This window comes from Chelon labrosus (genome assembly GCF_963514085.1).
Source record: "Chelon labrosus genome assembly, chromosome: 7".
NCBI lineage: Eukaryota > Metazoa > Chordata > Actinopteri > Mugiliformes > Mugilidae > Chelon > Chelon labrosus.
In genome coordinates this window covers 30,326,844-30,346,974 of record NC_140343.1, presented here as the reverse complement: position 1 = coordinate 30,346,974, position 20,131 = coordinate 30,326,844, and the positions used below count along the sequence as shown (strand labels likewise).

At 40.5% G+C, this 20,131-nt stretch overlaps 1 protein-coding gene across 2 annotated transcripts in view; it reads right to left on the bottom strand.

Moving 5' to 3' along the window:
- tsc22d2 (TSC22 domain family 2) overlaps positions 1-20,131 on the bottom strand; it is a 56,409-nt gene that overhangs the window by 22,483 nt on the left and 13,795 nt on the right. The gene's annotated exons all lie outside the window — the stretch shown is intronic.

Sequence of the window (20,131 nt, the reverse complement as noted above, 5' to 3'; positions counted from 1 at the left end):
TACTTCATTTCTTCTCCATTGCTGTTCCGTTTGTGGAAGATTTGAACGCCAACCAGTACTGCTTCTTCCAGGTCGGTTAGCAATCACAGAAATTGATGAAAGCTGAGCCATTTTACCCTCGTTAATACCAAATGGATGAAGGGCAAAAATGACCAGCATGGTAAATGAATGTAAGCAAATAAATAGAACTATCAGCATGTGAATACTGTGCAAGTTTTCACATATTTTGTAGGATCATTTTATATTGTATAGCTTACTGTTTATTTATTATTATGTAAAATATTATTTATAATTACTTCATAGAGATTAGATTCTATGATTAAGTCTATTGATTTGACGGTCCATTCTAGGCCACTTATCACCAAAAGTGTATTTTTATCTAGCTTTTAGGATCAACCAATCACACCTCTTGAAATAATGACTCATACCTAGCAACGGGGTCAACCGCACCTCCTCACTAAGATAAGAGTTTCTGTCCATTCCTTGCTCTGAGTTCTCTGGGAATTTTCTGGAATCACCCCTAAGCTAAAACTCCTAGCTAGGAATTTTTAGGCAAAGTTAGGAGCTCTCTGAGAGGATTCTCAGAATCTTTAGGAATACGGGCCCAGATCTTCGTGATTAGCAGAACAAAAATTGTAACAGAGCCGGGAAATGCTTCAAGAACTAGAAAGAAACATAATGCACCCTGATGCTTCTTCCAGTGCCATGCTTTGTGCATTCTTTACACACTTGTAACTGCTGAAACGTCCAACTTCACAAGACTTTTGATTCAGTAGCCAGAAAATTACGTTTTTCTTTTTAAAGAGAGGTGTGCCAGTGAATTAAAGATTCATTCATTTAAGTATATGACCGTGACTGTAATGTTGTAAACATGTTTATGTTACAAGTTTGTGATAGTACACCTCGTCCTTGCACTCAAAATATGTATGACACAACATCTGAAATATAACAAGACACTTATTCTTTGCTCTAAATGTGTTTGCGATTTCAATATTATGGTGCATTTAAATATATCTGCATAGGGGTTTTTCAAGATGGCGGCTTGGAGGAAGACAGCGTATAGCTGGTGCTGGTTTACTATTTCGTTTATTACTACATTATCTGACCTAGTTTGCAGATCAGTCTAAGTTCTTACAACTCTATAACTTTTAATGAGCATTAGTGCCTATTTTCCGAGGCAAGGTGACAACATGGCATCCAGAAACAAGAACACCATGTAAAGCTCAGAGGAATCTAGCCAGCAAGCTAACAAAGCTAATAGCACTGGCTCGCTAGCACCTGCGCTGTGAAATTGTAACGAAGATCACAGCCAATATCTTGAAAGTCATCAATGACAAGCTGAGTGCATTGTCACAGATATTGCAGAGTCACTGTGGGGAGCTGCATACTCATGACAAGCACGAAGGGGAGAATATCTGCGCTAGAGCGCTAACTTCAGTGTGGTTCGGGCTGACGATAGGATGAAGGTGCTTGAGCAACAAGTGCTAGAGTTATCTGACCATACTGATGACCTGGAAAACAGGGGCAGGAGAAATATATAGCGCTTTTCTACCTATTGGTACTCAAAGTGCTTTGCAGTCACAGATGCATCTTACTATTCGCTTACACAAGTAAGCACACACACATTCACACACCAGTGCCACGCACTAGGAGCAACTGGGGGTTCAGTGTCTTGCTCAAGGACACTTTGACATGTGGCACATTCCACATGGATCGAAGGTGATCAACCAACACGTTTTTTCGAGTCCTGCCTTCCCACTGTACTGAACATTGAAACTTAAACGGATCAAACTCGAAAGAGCCCACTGCTCTCTAGCCCCTGTGCCAGTTGCTTCCCAGAAACCGAGAACTGTACTGGTAAGATTCCATAACTACAAAGACAAACAGCGTGTGATGAGTGCTTCATGGGACATGACGAAGAAGAATGAGCCACTGAAACACAGCAATTCAACAGTGATGATTTTCCAAGATTTTTTGCAAACGATTCAATGAAGTGAAGAAACGCTTGAAGGCCATCAGAGCAACCTAGTCCCAAGTCACCTTCCGCAGAAAAACACAGATGTTCCAGGAATCGACCACCGTGGACCACTACATCAGCTCTTTGGGTATAATGCCTGAGGAGCTGGACAATCCTGGGAGTGAGCGTTAATGATTATTCTCCCCGCTCTGCTTTTCTCCCCACAATGTCATGCTTGCAAAAAAAAAAAAAAGTCACGACCAAAAAAATATTTTTTATATTTCGTTGGACTGCCTTTAGCATTGATAACAGCACACATTCGCTGTGGCATTGTCACAAGATATATTTCCATCCAGTGTTGCATTCATTTTTCACCAAGATCTTGAATTGATGATGACCACTGCCCAAAGCCTTCTCCAGCACATCCCAAAGATTCTCAATGGGGTTAAGGTCTGGACTCTGTGGTGGCCAATCCATGTGTGAATGCATGAATTTACTACTACTGTAAATACTTGGCAGAAAGGATTTGTAGAATAGGGAGTGAACGTCAAACAGTAGTGGTTTTCATGACACAGTGGCTGAGGGGAGATAATATTACAAGCCACATAAAATATTTATCAGCATTTGTTGGCACATGGTGTTAATAATAAACCAAGTTCATAACACAGATAGACTGCAAATCTCAGCTGTAGATTGCGTAATTTAAAATTATTCTAATGATCTTAATAGGATATTAAAGTAGGATTAATTTATAGGTGAATTTTTGTATCTTCTTTGGTTTTTAGCAGTATGTCACTACAATCCTCACAATTCAATCTCCATTTTTTTAATTCAGTTTTTAGTGTGTCTGTATTTTATGTCTTGCTTTTGTCTTTTACAGTGTTTAAGTGTCTTTAAGTGTTCAGCTAATTTGAAGCATTTTATTACTCATTATAAAGTATGAATTAAAAATAAATAATTTTGTATTCTAGGGTAATGAAGGTGAAAGCAAGCAGCATGGCATTTATATTACCAAACTGCTTAAACCTTTGACAGTTCCTCTCTAAGATATAACAGATATTAATTCAACTTAAAAACAAACTTCAGTGACACAAAACAACAGCCAAACAGAGGTACCTTTACAAATGGCACTTTACAAATGGTGGCGACTTTCAAGCATGATTTACTGCCAAGTTTCCCTATCTGAGCCCATGACATATTTATCTCTGCCACACCCCACGGACAGCAGCTCTGGACCTCTGACTTTCCTGAAGCAATTGTGAGGTATTTAGACACTAAGTTTAAAGAGCTCACAACATTCTTCAAGGGAGTAGCTGAGACTGTGACATACCTGGTTTTATTGGAAAGGGGAGAATATGTACACAAGAGGAGTTCATACGTCAGGAAGTACAGACATCTGAAGTGATGTTGAGTGAAAAGGTATAATTTCTGTCAAGATTAAAAATTAAGGATGTTGAATAAGGGAAGAGTGACGGAAATTTGGGAATCATGACATAGCACTTTTCAGCAATCATGCCTACTGCAAGAAGTAGCCAAGTCAGTTTTTCAAAAATTAACCCAACATTAAAAAAGGCACAGCACCAACTAGCATTTGGGTGGCATTTTTGCAGGGTGAGCCAGACTGAAGAACACACAAGTATATATGGCTCGCACCGGCGCAGGGTACATGCGGAAGTTATGACGTCTATGTTCTGCAGTCCTCTAAAAGAGCCTTAAGAATCAACAAGCAGCTTTTTCTGATAAGGAACCAAAGGCGTGATATGTACCTCTTCAAAGCTACCAGACTCTGTTGACAATATTTTACTTTGCAGAGTATGGGAGTTGCTGTCTATCGTCTCTTTAAAGACCCAACACATGGACTTGAAGTGTTTGTGTTGAATAAAGGATAGAAAACTAGCAACATTTTTTAAGAACATCAAGAAGATTTTAAAACAGACAAAAGGGCGACAAATCTATCATGAACTTTCTTTTGTTGCAACTTTGCTGTACTGATTCAGACATAAATTAAGTTATCAATCAATGAAGTTAATTTTGTAATATATTCTGTAAATAGAAAGTTGGTTTGTGGTCACTTTCTCTTCATATGGAGCAACAGTCTATCTGGGCTTCTCTTCAGTCACAGTACACAAAGAAACATTAATGGACAGTCATGTACTTAAGTCACTAAGACAAACATTGTGTGAAGCAATAACCTAATTAAAATGAACCGCTAAAATGTTTTTTTTTGTTTTGTTTTTTTCAAGTATATGAAACATCAAATGGTTGTCACTTTTCACATGTGAGGAACTGATGCTTTTCTGTGACCAAGTGACCAAACTATCGGCAACTAAGGACTGTGACATTCCCATGTACCGTCTATCTCTGGGCAGAAAATTTGCATGTACACACGCTACAGTCAACAGTCAGCAATACGTTCTGCATGAAATTAAATATTTATGTATTTGAATCTTCAGATTACATAAAGAAATTAATCGACCAAAAACCCACCAACAGGGGTCCAACTTGTGGCAACGATGCAGGACATACACTGGCTCAACTCCACCAAAGAGCTAACCACCGTCTTGATGTGTCATGGTCCTAAAGGTTTAGACTGCTGTTGGGACAAAAATAAGATATCTGAATGCGACACCTGTCATCTTGGGCTCTTGCAACAGGATAAAGATGTATCTTCATTTTCTGACATTCCTTAAAGACAGCATCATGAAAATAAATTCTATATTAATCGCAAATTAAAATAATCGTCGGTAACATAACATAAATCTTGTAACTTCAGTCATGTTGCAGCCGTAACAAATTTGTGCTTGCTCAACAGCTAGCACTTCTGTACCTGCTGGAGGCAAATATTTAAAAGGCTATAGTCAAATTAAATCCTTAACGTGTCAAAACGTAGAGAGCATGCAAACAAGTTTTTTATTCCGGCCTGGCTGACCTACAGCCCCCAGCAAGAATACGTGATGGGAACTCTTGTGCATCCTTCTGGCCTTCATTTAGAAAGCACTCATCCTGATCTGACTGATGTGCACATGACGAGACTTGACCTCAGAGTTGAGTTTATGAGTTTATGTCACTCAGAAATGCAGTGTGGGGGGCGCTAGCAAGATGAGAGCAGTGTAGACGTGTTTTTTAGAGCTCCTCACAGCACGCCAAATCTTACCATTCAAAACCACTTTTTTGAACACCTGAGTCGCTTTTCTGCCGTCCTGCATTTCTTTTTTACACCACCATTAATTGGAACATAAAAATGTCTTATAAAACTGAACGAGGTGGAATGGAAGCTGGCCGCCTGCTAGCCGACACCGCAGCTAATGCTAGCCGTGATCAAACTAGCAAGAAATCACCAGACAGGTCACCAGTTGAAGACGAAGATGAGCTTTCACTCGCTTGGCATAAATTGTCAAATATACTTTTTAGGGGTGTGCCATCTAAGGCACCTCATGATTCGATTACGATTCGGGGTGCTACGATTCGATTATTCAACGATTATCATGATTACAGATTTATCTCCATTATCTTTTATTTAGGTAAAACCACCAAATGATCCAACATATTTTCCACCTTGGAACCAACAGGAAAATAGTGTGCTTTAGCAGTGGCATATACAACAATTCACAATAAATAAACATTGTCAGTCACCTTCCTTAAGTCCAAAACAGTTGCTGTATTGAAAGCAATACTTTTAAAATATAGAATTCTCTATTAATAGTACAAAAAATGTATTTCGGTGGAATGAATTCCATTTGAATCCACATTTTCAGGAAAACAAATAACGAAGTGCCTTTAGAAATAAATAAGGCCTCTTTTAACCAAAATCCTTGGAGGTTTTCACAGATTTTTGTACTTGCAGGTCTTTTACAGAAAACCCCAATTAGCTTATTCCGTTCCATGCGCGACTTGTGTTGTTCCTGTCATTTAGTTATTATTAGCGGTGGAAAAAAGATTTGGATCTGCCTTATATAACCGGCCAACAAAGACGACTCAAGAATCATGGATCTAGACGTCTATTTAACCGGTGCAGTTGAGTCCTACCACATTTGACTGATATATAATCAATAAACGGCACCATTCAAACATCTTACATCTCACTTGGCAGAGAAACATAACGTACTTCACCAAGCAGCGCAAACTAAGGCACTCATTCACTTACGCACAATACACAGAGAAACGAAACTCATGTTAAAGCCACTCAACACAGGAAACTCAGGGCTAATTGGATCTCACAGGTCTATCAGTCACCATTCACATCAATGATCAATGGCCCGAGGCGTTCCTATTCTCTTCCGGAAGACTGTGCCTTTTCGATTTCAATCATCTACAATTGACCCAGATTCTTAATTGTAACTGGCCATATCAATTCATTTCCTGTTACGGTAGTGAATATATATGGGCCAAACACGGATGACCTGGCTTTTTTTCGAAAGGTGTTTGATCTTATCCCAGACGATGATTCAAGTCACATAGTGATAGGGGGCGTTTAATTGCTACCTAGACCCATATTTGTCTTTTGCCCCCTCACCTAATATTCTTGCTGTACAAACCATTAACAGTTTGATGAAAACAAAGAAGATGGTGGATCTTTGGAGACTGCAGCACCCATCTGATCAGGATTACCGTATTTTTCGGACTATAAGTCGCACTTTTTTTCATGGTTTGGCTGGCCCTGCTACTTATACCTAGGTGCGACTTATATATTAAAATATATAATTTCACGTGTTCGTTATTTTCACACTGACAGCCGCGAGAGGGCACTCTAGGCTTGTGTGCCAGTATCTGCTACTTCTTTTACTCCTGCGTAATAGCGGCGGTGCGCCGTCTACCTCCGAAGTTCGCGGAGCTGCTTAGAAGTGACACAGAGGATGAAGAATTCAATGGATTTAGTGCAGTGGTTCTCAAACTTTTTACACTTGGTACCACCTGAGAAAATACTTGGCTCTCCAAGTACCACCTAATGACCAACATTAAAGTACAGTAGCGGAGTAGGCCAAAGTTTTCATGAAAAACATTTTAAAAGTTTTATTTAACAAGTTTATTTAATATTGTTGGCCACGGTAACAATCATACACAGATGGAACACTGTGTTTAAAATTGGAAAATCATAAACTTTACTTAAATAAAAAAATCAATTAAAATGCACTGCGTTTTTTGCTAACAGTAGCAGATGTTGTGGTGCTGGTACTGGCATCACTGTTCGCGCTTGTGCTCGGCTCACACACGTCCTCCTCTTCGGTTGTTGTTATCTCCTGTTGCACGTCTGTCTTTGATTTAAGCCACGACAATAGTTTTGTCGTACGCTTCATTTTTAAAGTCCTTGTTATTACGGTAACTAAACCATCTTCCCATCACAGCCCAGCTACAAACGGCGCCTGTAACGGCGGGAATATTACATATATCGGCTAACGTTACCCAGAAACACTTGCGGATTTTTAAAATTATTAACTTATTTATTGTCTTAATTTCCTTCCATTTTTTGTCATCGGTTGATAGTTTTTTTTTTCATACATTCTCATATATTAAATCGTGTTTCACCTTTTAAATGTATTTTATTTTATTTTAGTATAAGTATTATTTTGCGTACCACTAGAGGGAGCCCGCGTACCACTAGTGGTACGCGTACCACAGTTTGAGAAAGGCTGATTTAGTGATTTGGAGTGAGATCGAGAGTTTGGTAAACTTGTTATGTTATGTTGTTTATGCTATAGTTATCTGAATAGCTGTTAACATACCAGACACCTATTCAGCCCATTATTCTATTGTTAGTACTATAACTTGCCTTTCAAGATGAAATGTGTTCTTGGTCTCCGATTTTATCAAATAAATTTCCCCCAAAAATGCGACTTATAGTCCAATGCGACTTATATATGTTTTTTTCTTCTTCATTATGCATTTTTTAGCTGGTGCGACTTATACTCCGGAGCGACTTATAGTCCAGAAAATACGGTACTCTTTCTACTCACACATACAGAGATTATACACACGGATCGATTATTTTGAAGTCAATTCCAGATGAATTTCTTACATTAACCACACTAAATATAACAACATAATAACATCTGATCACAGTCCTGTTAATCTTAATCTTAAATTGTGCTCCTCTAGACAAGTCTATAGTTGGCATTTCAATCCCTATCTCCTTGAGGATCAGGCTTTTAAAACACACATCACTACGCACATATCACAGTTCCTTGAGACCAATGACAATGGGGAGGTGAACGACAATACTGAGGGAAACTCTCAAAGTGTATATTAGAGGACAAATTATTTCTTATGAAGCAACACTGAAAAGGACTAAGCGAGGCAGACTGGACGAGATTGAAATAGAGCTACAAACTGCTGAACAGTTCTACTGAAATTCACTACTCCAATCATTACAGCACAATTCTTAAAGTACGAGTATAATACCATTGTAGGAGACCGAATAGGCAACTTACTATTGAAACTTAAACTGAGGCACTTTGTAAACACTACTACTGGGGAGTAGAGTTGTCACGATACCAAAATGAGTAACCAAGATACTATACCAGACAAAGTATCACGGTTCCGGGTATTATCGCGATACTGCAGCCTTTTTTATTATTATTATTTTTATGAACTGCAATGTATTTGTACAAGTTATAAATACTTAGTAATTACTGCAGACTATTACGGCAGACTCGCTGCTCGGGCCCGGTGCTTCTGCCATGGTGAGTGTGTTGTCTCATGTTTGACTGTAAGCCGTGCGCGCGTCTGGGCAAGACAGAATTTTAGCTTGTTGTTAGTTTTGAAGCGAATTTCTATCGAAGCGGAGCTGTCTTCATGGAGTTCGTTCTTGCTGGCAGAAACACACGAACAGCCAATCAGCTAACAGACGGGCGGACCCAGCGTGCAGAAACAGCCTATCATATCCCCGGACGTCACCGGTAACAGGCAAACAGCCAATCATTCAGCAGCTGTGTAGTTCAGTTGCAGTAGTCGCCATGTGGGTTTGTTTACAAGGGAGTAGCATGCATTGAGAAGCCGGGAGGAGAGTAGAGCCGGCCGCTATGTAGCGGAAACTGGCACCGGTATATAGTAATCCACGGCAGTACTGTCATGTAGAATTTCTAGTATAGTAGGAACCTTCACGATTTGGCACTGCGGGGTACCGTGGGTACCGTGGGTATCGTGCAACTCTAGTCACAACAGGTAGCCACAACGTGCTTCCTTTTCAGGTGCTCGTGCATCGCAGTTGTGTTGCCATGAAAGGCAAGTTCTGTATTGCATTGAATATGCTCCCACACTTTTGAGCTCCGTTGCCGCCGGGTAGCCATGATACCAGAGCCCGTCTGGTATAAATTCCGGTGACATCACAACTGACCCCGATTACCACTACTGCGCATGTGTGTCAAGGACAGAAAGGCAGACGCGGCAGTGGAAGGTGCCACAGCAGTTTTGAGAGAAAAACAAAGATTAAAAAAAAAAAAAAACGGCGCGTCGACTATTAAATTAGTTGTCGACGATTTTAATAGTCGACATAATCGTGACTAGTCGACTAATCGTGGCAGGCCTATTTGAAATGTATGTGCTGAAAGTGTGGCTTGACTACACTGCCATTACCGCAGAAGCTCAACTACAACGTTGCAGAGAAGCACGTCAAGGAGAGGCACGTCGCTGCTGCAGCAGCTTGACTATAACATCATGGAGAAGCATGTCGCCACCGTAGTTTTGTAGATATAGGGCAAGTTATTTTCACTTGCCAGTTAATTAGGTAAATTTTCATGTAAGTGCAAGTAAGCGGCTTTTAGGCCCATAGACCCTTTTTCAGCCAACGTCATATAGTATACAGTCATGGACGAAAGTATTGGCACCCCTGGAACTTTTCCAGAAAATGCACCATTTCTCCCAGAAAAAGTGTTGAAATTACAAATGTTTTGGTATACACGTTTATTTCCTGCATTGGGACAACACAAAAAAGCAGAAGAAAAAAGCCAAATTTGACATAATTTTACACAAAACTCAAAAATTGACTGGACAAAATCATTGGCACCCTCAACTTAATATTTGGTTGCACACCCTTTGGACCTCTCAACTGGAATTTTGGACCACTCTTCTTTTGCAAACTGTTCCAGGTCTCTCAGATTTGAAGGGTGCCTTCTCGCAACAGCAATTTTTAGATCTTTCCATAGGTGTTCTATGGGATTTAGATCCGGACTCATTGCTGGCCACTTCAGAATTCTCCAGCGCTTTGTCTCCAACCATTTCTGGGTGCTTTGTGAGATGTGTTTTGGATCATTGTCCTGCTGGAACACCCATGACCTCTGATGCAGACCCAGCTTTCTGACACTAGGCCCTACATTAGGGGCCAGAATGTTTTGATAGTCTCCAGATTTCATGATTCCTTGCACACAATCAATGCACCCAGTCCCAGAGGCAGCAAAACAACCCCAAAACATCTTTGAACCCCCACCGTATTTGACTGTAGGTACCGTGTTCTTTTCTTTGTAGGCCTCATTCGGTTTTCTGTAAACAGTAGAATGACGTGCTTTGCTAAAAAGCTCTACCTTAGTCTCATCTGTCCACAAAACATTGTCCCAGAAGGATTGAGGCTTACTCAGGTATGTTCTTGCAAACTGCAGTCTTGCTTTTTTATGCCTCTGTGTCAGAAGTGGGGTTCTCCTCGGTCTCCTGCCATAGCGCTTCATCTCATTCAGACGACGACGTATTGTTCGAGCTGACACCGTTGCACCCTGAGTCTGCAAGACAGCCTGAATTTGTGTGGAAGTTGACTGAGGTTGTTTATCCACCATTCGAACAATCCTGCGTTGCATTCTTGCATCAATTTTTCTCTTTCGTCCACGTCCAGGGAGATTTGCCACAGTTCCATGGGTTAAAAACTTCTTGATTATATTGCGCACAGTTGACAAAGGAACTTTAAGATCTCTGGAGATTGACTTGTAACCTTGAGATTGTTGATATTTTTCCACAATTTTGCTTCTTAAGTCCTCAGACAATTTTCGCCTCTTCTTTCTCTTCTCCATGCTTGGTGTGGCATACACAGGCAAACAACACAAAGGTTGAGTCAACTTTTATACATTCCAACTGGCTTCAGTTTTGATTTCTATATTGCCAGCACCTGTTACTTGCCACAGGTGAGTTTAAATGAGGATCACATGCTTGAAATGAAATTATTTACCCAGTTTTAATAGGGTGCCAATGATTTTGTCCAGTCAATTTTTGAGTTTTGTGTAAAATTATGTCAAATTTGGCTTTTTTCTTCTGCTTTTTTGTGTTGTCCCAATGCACGTAAAGGAAATAAACGTGTATACCAAAACATTTGTAATTTCAACACTTTTTCTGGGAGAAATGGTGCATTTTCTGGAAAAGTTCCAGGGGTGCCAATACTTTCGTCCATGACTATGTGCACACATTTCGGCAACGGAAGTGGTGTTGTTTTCCGGCAGCTCTGACTGACAAAGACGAGGTAGCAACTGGTTAGCAAGCATTTACAAACTGTTCCTAGCATCAACATGTCTGGCTGTTGCGTACACGGTTGTATGAATAGCTATTGAATCACCACTGGCAGACTAAAGTTTTATAGGATTCCGACAGGATCACGACCATTTCAAAGCAACTGGCAGCGTCTGTGGCTGCAGGCGATTAAACATGAGGACTGGAATGAGGACATAATCAAAACTGCTTGCGTCTGCAGCGCCCACTTTATATCAGGTAAGGTTATCTATCTAGCCTACTCTTTGATTTTACAGGAAAGCCTTGTTTACATTAGTGATTGTCTGTATGATATAGAATAATAATCAAATGCAGCTAAAGTTTGATAAGCTGGCGTTATGGGGCGTTCTATTTGTCCACCGAACTCGTTTTCCGAGTCGTTTTCCCGAGTTACGAACCGGAAGTTGCAAATAGAACGCCCCCGAGGTCGTATATACAAGTCGTCAACTCGTCGAAGCTCAGAGGACCCCGAGTTCAGTTTCCAAGATGGCTACCACGAGCGTCACACGTAGTAAACATTGTGGTTTTCTACTATTTTAAGCACTTTTGTCTTTGTTGTAACCAAATGTAGAAGTCGTACACATAGCAGTGTATACGGTTACCTAATAGGCATGTCGCTACAGCTAAATACCGCTTAATAAAAGTTATTTTGTAGCTTGTGCAGTTTAAATTGGCTAGAGACGCTCCATGTTGCTATGACAACAATGCCGAGTCTTGAGCAGAAAGCGGAGCAGTTGCCTATCGTTAACGTTAATCAAAACGGAATATTCAGATATCAAACTGTGAAATATGTTTGTGTAATATGTAATGAACATGTGAAATCCGCCGTGGTTGCACTGTAAACAAGATAAACACTATAAACATTTTTTCTCCGACCTGTCATGTTGTGTACAAAACAGAACGCAAAAACCCGCTGTAACTTGTTTTCCGACACGGATGTGACGTCACTCCCGAGTTGCAAGTCGCGCTTACAAGACAAATAGAACACACCATTAGATTTGCCTAGTAGCTTGCTAGGCTAAACAAACATGTTTGTGTTTTATTTTTGCAGGCGAGGCGTCATTGGACTCTCGTAGTCCTGATTTTGTGCCATCAGTGTTTATGTACACAAAACAAAGCCAGAACTCAGATGCAAAGATAGACATTATGATTAGAGTTGCCCTCCTCTCAGTTGTTTTTTGTTTTGTTTGTTTTCCTCTCTTGAATAAGCTTTGGTGCCTACAGCTGCTGTTTTGAGATATGGATTAGTCTAACTGTAAATTTCTGCATCATAGGAAAAGGAGGAGAGATGACAGACATGACACTGCAGCAAATCAACGTGTTCCTTCTGAAACTCCAGAACAAGAATGCAGCATGGATCATTGTGCTGGTATGAATATATTTATGAATATATGAATATATGATCTTACAATTAACTGACTGATTGTCTGGGTTCCCACCCTCACCGAAAGAGTCAGTGTGCTCCTAGTGTGTGTGTGTTAATGCAAGGCCCACTGCTCCAATTGCTATGTATGTCTGTGTGTGATGTGTACACTGGCCCCTGGTTGGGTCAAATGCAGAGGAAAAATCTCCTCCTGGGATCAATGATGTATCTTCTCTTCTGTCATGGAAAAGTTTTGAAAATTCATTGGTAAAAATGTGTGAGAACCCCTGGATTGTGGACTTGTTTGCATTGGTTGCAGCACACGATAATTTTTCACTTCTCTATATTAAAGCTGAAGAGGTAATCCCAGTTGCAAAGAGAAAGTACGATGATCTGAACCTGAGATACAGTCAACTTCAGGAGGACTATGTCAAACTGCGACAGGAGTTGGTGTACACGCTTGGTTTCTCAATTAAATAGGTATATATATCTGGCCACTGTATATTCGGCCACTTGCTAACGTCATTAACCCACTCATTAATAGAACACGGATCTGGAAGTCGGACACCATTTGTCAAAGTCAACTTAAGGTAACATTCACGATCCTGTGTTGATAATCCTCTTGCATAGCTTGACAAGCTGTTTATCTCCGCCATACGTCCGTTGCCAAAATGAGCATGCATATGTTCTACGTCATGAATGTGTACAAAAAGAAAAAGGGTCTACTGGGCATGTTGAATTGGTGGTGGAGGCTGACGTTAAGATCATTCTGACAGGCTGTTCAGCTTAGCTAACACGTTCACGAGAAGACACAAAGGAGAGCTAAAAGTAAGCAAAAACAAAATGAAGAGGACACTGAAGGCTCTTCATTGTTTTACATCTTCGTCTTATCTAAGCATTAAAATACGCAATTTTTTTTTCAACAACATGGGCATTACAAATGTAAAAGCTGAAGACTGAACTGAACAGCAGAATTCGGGAGACACCAACCCTGTACAACAGTTTGTAACTCTTCCTAGCTAACCAGCTCTTTCCCATTCAAATGATGAGGACCGACTGCTGGCATGTGTTGGTATGGAACGTTCCATACCTACATGAGCTAGTTGGCGGTTGTAGTCTTTGTAGCGTGTCCAAGTGTTTTTGGCTCAGCCAAAGCTACAGTGAAGCTGCATTGTCGCTTCTTCTTGGCTTTAGGGTCATGACTAGGGATGGGACGAAATATCGTTTGGCGAAATATCGCGATACAAAACGTGACGAAACGCATCGAGTTCGAAAAAAATGGATCGCGAAATAAAGACTAGATGGCACTGCTGCATGATTTGTGTAGTATATAAATAATTTAGTGTATTATATGTGTGTGTGTGTGTATGTATGTGGGGCAGGCATACAGTCTATGGTGGCAGGCTGGCAGAACCATCTGCTGATCAAGCAGGGTAAAACTAAATGAAAAAAAAAAAAAATTATATCCGGGGAATGGTGCAGTGCGTCGTCACGTCAAGTCACAGGTCACAGCGCGTGTTGCAAGCGCTATCCTACTCGACAAATTTCGGACCGGTACTCCGGGGACTGTAATGACATGCTGCAGGAGTGCACAGCGCTTGACCCACGATTCCGAAGCCTGTCCCATCTGAATGATGAACAACGCGAGTCCATCTATGCCCGAATACGTGAAAAAGCTTCAGCACTTCATGAACAGCGCAACCAGGTAGGCTAACTTTTATTGAAAAAAAAATTGAGGTGTCCTGCGCGTGTGTAACTATGTATATGTAGGCCAGAGCCTGAAAACTTATTTCTCATGGTTTTTTTTTTGGTTTTTTATTAGTCGATCCGAGAGAGAATGTCTCTGTGTGCGTGTGTCTGTGACTGTGTGAGAGAGGGAGAGAGGGAGAGGGGGAGAGAGAGAGAGAGAGAGGGAGAGAGGGAGAGAGGGAGAGAGAGTCTGTCTCTGTGCGTGTGTCTGTGTGAGAGAGAGGGAGTGAAGGATTGAAAGACAGAAATGTTTGAGCTAGTTTTTCTATTTATTTATTTTTTTCTTCAGACCAGTTACACTGATGAAAGAACCACTAGGGCCAGTGCTTCAACATCAGGGGCAGCAGCAGAGCAGGCCAGGGTCATGGTTGAGGCAGCACAGGGTTGTTATTATACAGTAATATTTTTTTCTTTTTTGATATCGTATCGTGACGTATCGTTTCGTGACTCTGACATATCGAGGTGCATCGTATCGTGAGTTTAAGTGTATCGTCCCATCCCTAGTCATGACACACCGAAACTGACATCAAAGACACCGTACTGTCATATCAAACATACTGTTCCTTTGTCTCATGATGTGTGCTTGACAGGTGATTTAGCGGTCAATGCTCCTATCAATAAAGAAGCTATTTTAGTGGCCAAACCCTGAATCACATGACAAAAAATGGCTTGCACTTCACCAGTGCAGAACAAGACATACTGTGATTGATAACAGCAGTTTTCTCATGCTATATACACTACAAAATAAAAATAAAATAAGCATGGAGGTTTGATGATGGTCCTATTCAAAGCCTCGTGTTATATAGGATATTCTGCAAGCCTTATTCCTTTAAAATATTTTAAAATCAAAAGGTCCCAAGAGTCATGTATTTTTAAGGTCAGGCAGAAAGACATAAGCAACCAAACAACTGGTTTTCAGCAGGTATTTTTTCTGTGCATTTTCCTGGTACTGACTCTTTGATGTTGATTTCCACACGAGACTACTCATCTTTATCTATACATCATGGTACAAATTACCCCCTTGTTCATGTTATAAAAGCATTTTGCTGAGGCCTAACGTAAATGGGGGTTCTGAATTAATTGGATGGTGGGATCAGATGTGACCAAGCTATTGGAGGAGTACTCATAATGCAGTGATTAGGAGCTTTGGGAAAGAGAGGAGAAGGCTCATTGACAAACAGGGACGTGACCCTCTGCCTGGGGCAAAGCCTGCAGCATTACCAGACTCAGGCAAAGTCCCCACGGTGCAGCTAACCACCACTATCAACACAACCCCGCCCACTCTCCTAAGGGAGAGTACAGACCACAGAAATGGTTTGTGGGGGGTATTTGTGACTCAACCTTTAAAACTTCAGTAAATAAGACCACAGCTCAGACCATAGCAAGGTGAGGCTGAGGTGTTTCAGTAAATGTATATGTAAAGTCAGTGAAAAATACACAAAGATATGTCACACTGACATGTGCATTCTCGTAAGCAGTGGGTGTCACTTTCTGCTTGAGTTACAAATAATTGTTACCATGAGTGTTGTTGAGTCATTATAATTCACAATCTGGCTCATACAGCTGGGTGCCAACTGATAGCATCAGCCTGGAGCTACAACTACTGTTCTCTGTCTGGAGAGCTCAAGTTCATTGACTTCACTGGTTTAATAAAGTGTGGAATTGGTTCCTGAAGCATGACGCTGGGCCACTGAACTCTGCCACACTGGCTCTCAGGTCTGTTTTTGTCTCACTTGCCAGCTATACTGTAACAACACTGACCTGTCACTCTCTGGTGTCTTTGTCCTGAGGTTAAGAAGGAGGCCCAAGCCACTGAGCAGTACATATCTGGCTAGATGTACAAAGAACATGTGGCGTAAAACAGCAGGGGCAAACTAATTAACGCCATCTTCTCTCTAGCTTTTTAAGCAGCAGTATTGTAAGTATGAGAATGGGATATATCTTTCTGCATATTTGAGCATATCCACAGAACTAACACTCCCACACTAAGGAGCCTTACTTCAAGTGCAACTGTTCAATACAACACTTTCTAAGGTCTTTTATCCAAGGTCTCCACAGCTGTTGGATAATGGGCTGCCTGTGCACTCACTACATACAGTCAATGATATCCCTGTGCATATGAAGCAGTAGTAGATCCCTGTGACAACCAACTCCTTTTACATACCATAGTCTGGGTGTGTCTTGTGGGCAGTTACACTGTGTGCCCTGAGGTAAACTTCACTCAATCTGAATCTAGTACATAATGTACAAGTGTAAACTACCAAACTTCCTGTTACAAATCTATGAACCAGCATTGTCCGGAATAAAAGACCAACACTGAAAGACACTCAGTGTGCTATCATTTAATGTATTGCATGCTGTGTTATTGTTTTCTAAATTTAATATTATTTTCTAATCTTTAATGAACTCCAAATAAGTTATCAATGGAGGACACCTTAGCAACACCTGACATCTTTGGTAAATTGGATGAAAAGTGAAAAGAAACACTGTGAAACACTGAACTTTATTACATGCCTTAGAGTATGTAATAATGTGGGTGAAATATTTTAACTTGTTAAACACAGAGGCTGGCTCAGATGAAAAGTACAGACACAGGACGGTGTGAAAGTTCAGTATGAGACAGTCATCTCGCCTCACCAAAGTGCTGATCAGGAGGTCAACTTGTGTAATGCTGGTTAAATTCTTCTTAAATGTTGGCAGACTAAGTCTAAAAAAGGATGAAAAGGCTTGTGACAGTCATAGCTTGAGTTTTTATAGATTGAAATCTATCTAGATTAGATAGATTTGAAGATTGGATTCACATCAGCTTGAAGTTCAATAAAGCATTATGAAAAAACTACTAATTCATAAAGTTACACACTTGCCTAAATATATTTAAGTTGTTTGTTGGAATCTGTGTTAAGAATTTTTTTTTCATTTGGATAGTTACACTGACTGAAAAAGACAAGTTTAAACACTTGTTACAGATCTTACCAGATTACCTGATAAGTCAAGGTAACAACAGTTCAACACCACTGTTGAATGAGTGAACAAACTGTTCAGTCTACCCTGCCACAATGACTCATATCCGTTTCTGCAAAACCCTGGTCATTGTAAGAATTTGGAGGAGGTGAGGGCAGGGCAGAATGTGATTCAATGCTGACGAAGGGAGACACTCAAAACAAGCCTGATTCAAGAGAAAGAAGGGGAAGGAGTCGACAGAGGAAGCATTTGACATCATTTGAAAGCGGACATCAAAGCATTGGAGGAAACTGATGTTATTATAAAACCTGCACATTTCTCAGCTGACGATAGGATATAAAAATCGCTTTGCTGACTTAAGATGCATCCTACAGAACAGATTCGACCTTAGGTGGCCTTTAGAACAGATCTTGGAATATGAATATAGGCTATAGCTATGTGTACATAAAATCATATCATTCATAAATAAATCCAATAACTCAAGTTATAATTGAGGAATCATAACATCTTCTATGTTCTATGTGAAAACAGCCCCAACCAAATGAGTTCCACACGGTCACCAGCAAGCCAGATCAGTCGACAAAACCAACTAAAAGCAGGCGGAAAGCTCAGAGAGAGGATGAATGACTCAAATGCAGCTGCTTGCAATGCTTTCCACACATCCTCATTACCTATTATGCAGATTTCTTGGGCTCCAGGGAGCCTTAGGCACTGAAACCTTGTTGTTCAAACTTTGCCTCTCAATTCTGAATGACTTGACACATTTTTTACAGCTGGTCAGCTATAGATGAAAATATCCCAGGACTGCTGAATCATTGCATTAACCCTCTCAATAATTTGTATATTCTTGCTTCTTCCTTTTCTCCTTTGTTTGCTCTGACAGATCTTTTTCATCCATGACCTAGATTTATCATTGGTCATCACTAGCATTATTATTACAACAAATCAGAAAGATGAGAAGAAAGGGAAAGTCCCGACCAGTTCTGCCCAGTGGCTGTCCAGAAATTAAACCATCTCACACTTGCAAAACAAAACTATCCATGAATAGACTGATTTTTTTTTCTCTCCTTTTCACTTCCTTAATTTTGTATCAGAATATCTCACTTTTTAGTAACAAAAAAAAAAATGGCAGAAATGTGTGAGATAACTTTGAAGGGGACGATGAAGAAACACAGTGGGCAGTGAAATGGGCAATGTCTCAATGCCAGAAAGTCCAGTATGATTTTGTTCTAACCACACAGTGAAAATTGTTTTTTTTTTTACTGTTCCTCTTACTCTGTCAGCACCTCCACTATATAAGATGCAATGGCATCAAATTTTTAATACATCCAGACCTCCACAGTGTGTACCATGCTTTGGATTATCATCAAGATAATCAATAATAGACATAATTTGTCTTTTGATGGGTTAGAGATACACTGCCTGGCCTGCCTGGATTTAACTAAGCAAAGTGGTACGAGCCTCCTATTGGATAATTACTGCATGGGCGATTATCTTTTAGCTGGCAACAAGTTATTTAACCCCTACCGATGCAATGAGTAGCTTCTCATTTCTTAAACAACCATGACGAAAGACACATCCCGTGGTCGTGGAAAAGATGTTAGTCTGTTTGAGAAGGGTCAAATCATTGACATGCATCAAGCAGAGAAAACATCTAAGGAGACTGCAGAAACTACTAAAATTGGGTTAAGAAGTGTCCAACGCATTATTAAAAACTGGAAGGATAATGGGGAACCATCGTCTTCGAGGAAGAAATGTGGTCAGAAAACAATCTTGATTGATCGTGATCAGCGATCACATAAATGTTTGGTAAAATCAAATCGGAGAAAAGCAACAGTAGAACTCAGGGCTATGTTTAATAGTGAAAGTAAGAGCATTTCCACATGTACAATGTGAAGGGAACTCAAGGGATTTTGAGTTAACAGCTGTGTAGCCTTAAGAAAACCACTGATCAGTGAGGCAAATCAGAAAAAAAGGCTTCACTTTGCATAAATATTGAACTCTGGATCAATGGAAGAAGGTCATATGGTCTGATGAGTCCAGATTTACCCTGATCCAGAGTGATGGGGGCATCAGGGTAAGAAGAGAGGCAGATGAAGTGATGCACCCATCATGCCTAGTGCCTACTGTACAAGCCTGTGGGGGCAGTGCTATGATCTGGGGTTGCTGTAGTTGATCAGGTCTAGGTTCAGCAACATTATGTGTCCAAAGAATAAGGTCAGCTGACTACCTGAATATACTGAATGACCAGGTTATTCTTCCCTGATGGCACTGGCATATTCCAAGATGACATTGCCAGGATTCATAAGGCTCAAATTGTGAAAGAGTGGTTCAGGGAGCATGAGACTTCATTTTCACATATGGATTGGCGACCGCAGAGTCCAGACCTTAACCCCATTGAGAATCTTTGGGATGTGCTGGAGAAGGCTTTGTGCAGTGGTCACACTCTCCCATCATTAATACAAGATCTTGGTGAAATAAATCTTGTGACATTGCAGAAGCTTATAGAAATAATGCCACAGCAAATGTGTGCTGTAATCAAAGCTAAAGGTGGTCCAACCAAATATTAGTGTGTGTGACCTTTTTTGGTAGCGACTTTTTTTTTTGGTCCAGGCAGTGTACAATAGCAAAGCCTCATTCCC